Genomic DNA, 4,925 nt, shown 5'->3' with positions numbered 1-4,925 from the left:
CTATTTGTAATTGAAGCTTTCACCCATGAAATTGTTATGGGATGGATGAAAAAAGCTTTCGATGATTGTGCACAATCCACGCAGTTACAACTTACTAGGGCCTTCGTCATTGGAATACAAGCAAGAAACGTCACGTCAATGGTTTTCTGATTGAAAACGGAGCATCACTTCAGCGTATGGTATAAAGAAATGCAACTGAACGCTGCGTAGTCAAAATAGCCACTGCAGAGAAACTATGAAAAACGTGAATTCGCTGGATGGACGAGCATTTCAACATCGTCCCTGCATTAGTTACTGAACCAGTTTGCATGTCTTCCACTGGCTGTCGAATGCAAAAACAGTTATGCGGATCGTTCTTCATTCTGTATCGTATTAATAATTTTGATCATTAACTACTTGCTCTTTTCCTGCTAGACAGACGTACCGATAGTTCCATTTATCTGTAGTTAAATCCTCTACAATATAGACATTTTCGATGTATGAGAGTTCTTTTGAATAAATTCTTCGCATTTATAATAACTTATTAAAGAGCTTTGCCTTTCAGGTTCATTAAACCAGTTTCCACAGCTCGTCGACCCTATTGGCCACTGTACTTTACGTTCAGTTGTTGTTGCTTCTGACGAACCTGAACGACAAAGAGAAATAAGCACGAACACCGTCATCCTTGTGAATTCTTTGTGTCTGAGGATCCTTTCTGACACAGTATGTAATCATCTAAACCCTGCCTTCATTATAGTTAATTACCCAGCAGGAGTAATAGTAGCGATATGGAAGTTGTTTTTCTTGTTCCATAAAATGACATTATTGTCATTTCGAACACAAAAGTTGATGAATATCGTTAGTTAGGTAGAAAGACATGGCGACAGCTCACTAATTCTTCTTACATGTCTTTTCATTATAGTATATCAACACAAGTTTTTGTATGACGGCTAGTTGAAAAATAATGGCTCCGAATTTATCATGTGAAAACTCTTAAGCTTTCTAATGAAAACACTCTTTATTATCATTCTACATCTTTATTCTTCATATATACACGTTTACTCCTCTACATGGTCGCCCTAAAGACCAACACAGTTCTCGCAACGAGAAACCAGTATGCTGATACTATCACTGTAGAATGTCTGACATTGTCGACGTTACTACAACCTTGCACGCACCACTTCATTGCTACCCAAGTGAAGTCCTCAAAGGTGTTCCTTTGGCTCTGGAAGCAGATGATGACAGACTGGGACAAAGTCGGAACTGAAAGTACGATGATCGATGGCGATGAACCCGAGGCGTCGGCCTGTTGCGGACGTCGCTACGCTCGTGTCTGGTCTGGCACTGTCACGGTGAAGGAGAGGATGCTCTGCGTGTGGACGAATACTTCGAATTCGTGATTTCAGTTTTCTGAGTTTTTTCTCAGGCACCGACGAGGTTACGTCAGACAACGCCTTGTTATACATTACAATTCGATGTCTTTTACAGGCAGTTTGAGTGAGCGAAGCGGAAAACTTGACTAAATGATATCCGTGATATGTATTTCTTCAGCCGATGCAGACAATAGAATAACAAATTCTGAGGAATTACTCTTCAGCAAGCCTCGTAGCTGAAATTTATTCTCCATCTAGGGAATGGTTACCATTCTGAAATGTTCCGCACTAGTCGGGATGAATTTCGTAAATTCATTTTTTTTTTTCATTTATATCGTCACATTCAATACAGTCTTAGCAATCTGTCTACTTTGCATGGGTTTCTTGTCTACTTGATATACCGACTATATCAAAACCGCGAGTAGTCTGTGTGATATTTTTTTTCAAATTTTATCTCCAATAACATTACTACCGACGTGGTTCACAGCTACCTGAGCATGTGTTTAACCAGTCAGTATCTCTTTATATTCATGGATTGATAGATGTGTATTTCTATATTCTAAGCCTGTAATTAAGGTCTACTTAATTTTTGTCAGCTTTCAGTTACGTGTCACTGAAAGTACTTACAATTTCTTCATATACAGTTAACGTTGTCACTAAATGCCTTGCATCAGACAGCCTACTGAAGATTGTGATGCAGCTGTGATTGCTTCCGTATTTGTCCAATAGTATTTAATTATATAACAGCTGAAGAGTTCACAGGCATCCGTTGTAAATACAACTGTATTTAAGTTTTCGTTTATTTCATAACCCGTCATTTCAGTGTGGTACTTAAACATACGTGAAATGTAAAGAGAGAAATGCAAACTGGACCTCGTTGCCTGCCAAGGATGGGGGATGTGGGCAATAGCAGGGGAGGGTCCTGGTGAAGATACAACGACTCTTCGTAATATTTTTACAAACTCATACAGCGCTGACATTCTTCTGTATACACTCCATTTACTGGCACTGTGCGGCGTTCCCTAGAAATATTCCGTCATCGTAGCTGCAAGTGTACACCTGTGCCAGGTGGCGTGCACGCGCTGCTCGGGTCACTGAGCCCTACGCTGAGGTCTGCGGTTCGGGAGGCAGCTCATGTGGTAGGATGTGGCCGCGTTGCTATCACGGGTGGCAACCAGTGGTTCTGTGACGCTGAAGATGGAGTCGTTCCAGTGGCACGGCGATGGCGTTGCCCAGAGTGCAAGTGAGGCCCATCAGTGAGGATCAGGAACAGTCGGATGGCCATCCAGAGAAGACACTATTTATTCTTGCTTTCAACTATTTCATGTGTTATCCAGGAAAGGCAAGGACAAGCCACTGTGTCAGTCATAATTCTCTGCAGTGTCCATCGGTGTCATCGTTCCACTCAACGTGTGAAGGCTGCAACAGGATATTTGTATGGTCCATGGTTAGCATGAAGGGATGTGATGTATTGTGTATAATTAATATGCACTTATACTTTGCAACTATATATGTAAAGCTACAGATTAGGAAATGTATTCTACAACTGAAATATAACGTTGACGACATGAAAGAACTGTTTCATTGTGTCAGAATAAAACTATTACAAGGCCAACAGAAAGATACAACAGGCAATACCATGTTTTAATTAATTATTTTTCCACTCAATTTCTAGCCTGGTTGTAAAGCTGATTTATTGCAAATCTTGAAGCAATCAGAAACTATCAAAAAACAAGATATGTTGATGCCGCCGGTTTTTCTTGCTAGTGAAAGAGGTAAGTTCTACATTCTTGGAATTTACTTCTTTCTGTGAAAATTGTTGATGTCTTCAGTCAGCAGCACAGCCATCTCGTCTTCACTCAATCCCAGACGAGTCGGCTCTTCCAGGATGAGCCGACACACTTGCAATACTCCTAGTTCTTGGAACAGTCTGACAGGAATGGTTTACACAGACTCTTTGGTTTCACCACGTAAACTACAATAAATAGAAGGAATATATTTTAATAGAGTTAAAAACTATGAATAGAAATATATACTATTTCACATTTACTACTGATAACACAGTGATACGTCATCAACGATTTACATGGCATGAATGTCATATTTCGCTCTCTTATGGTGCCATAACAGTGAGATTGTGGAAGACCTCTAGGTGCCAAACAGGCAACACAGTTACTGTCAAAATAAACCGCACAGCACGAATATCTGTTGCCTATTAAAATATCTCTTCGCTAAATGTTGAAACCAAAGCCCATGGAGAACTTCATGTCGCTTTATACAACATAATTCAGATAATAAAATTCAGATTCTACATCGTAGAAAGATTAAAAATGCATCACATTTAAGAGTCTAACAAATAACTGGAAAAAAGGATTGAATATATACTGGAAATTGCTCTGAATAGTTTTGGTGAAGAATGTCAATGAGTTGCAATTTCGTAAGGTGCCGTATCTTGCATTGTTCACAGAGAGGTAACATTTTGCCCTTAAAGTGTAACGTAAGGATAAACACTTTCCCTTTATGGTTTGATTTAACTCATATTCTCACATTCACTTTGGAACCCTTCAAAAATTTTATAGTCAACAGTTTGTGGTTATCTTGTCATCAATGGACACAAAATTGTGCTAAGGAAAGTAACTTACACTTCGGTGGCAGGTGGTAGCAAGAATACAGCTTCAGTGAATCAGCATACAAGTAGAACTTGTTGTCTGCCTGAACACAAATGGTATCGTCGTCTTCTTCCGCGTACGACGCCGCCACCAATGTTCTCACAGCCGAGATAGTGGCGGACGGCTGTTCCTCACCCTGGTTGGAGGCAGTGGTCGACTCTTCTGGTTGTCCTTGGACCACCGCAACTGCGACCAGTGCTGTAGAAAACAATGAACAGTATTACAGATTGCAACTTTTTCTACTGGCGATTGGTGCAACTTTACCATCTAGCACTCTGCTACTATTGTCTGGTAATGTGACTCCAATGTGCTAGCTTGACAATACGGAGATATGGTGCAACTCAAATGACTAGTGCCACAACTCTGCCACTTGCTAATGTGTCTCCTCTGGATGGTAATGGTTTTCTGTTGTCTGATAGACTCTAAGTTGTACATGAAATCCAATGTAACTGTTATTAGGACAGCTGTAGCAAGAGATTACTGCCTATTTGTGGCATTTGTGTAGAATGTTAAAAGATGTTTTGTAACACAACACGAGACTGTTTTCGGTACCTAATTGCTGATATAACTCAACATGTTGCTCATAACGGAACGAAATGGATACCGAGAATGATAATGTCAAGGGTACGACGAGGAAGTGTCACATGCCCACTACTGATCACAATATATATCTATATATATAAAACAAAGTCGGGTTTGTTACAACACTTATAACTCGAGATCTGCTGGACCAATTTTCATGGTTTTTGATTTGTTGGATTTGTCTCCGCCCCGAATAGCAGAATACATCTTAAAAATAATGAAAAATTGACGAATACTTGAAAAATGCGTTATTTAGTTTCTGAGCTGTCAAATTTTTTTGTCAAAATCTGTAAGTAATGACTGACATTTATGCATGCGTTCA

The sequence above is a fragment of the Schistocerca americana genome, chromosome 2, assembly GCF_021461395.2.
Source record: "Schistocerca americana isolate TAMUIC-IGC-003095 chromosome 2, iqSchAmer2.1, whole genome shotgun sequence".
Taxonomy (NCBI): domain Eukaryota; kingdom Metazoa; phylum Arthropoda; class Insecta; order Orthoptera; family Acrididae; genus Schistocerca; species Schistocerca americana.
This window is presented reverse-complemented; position numbering follows the sequence as displayed.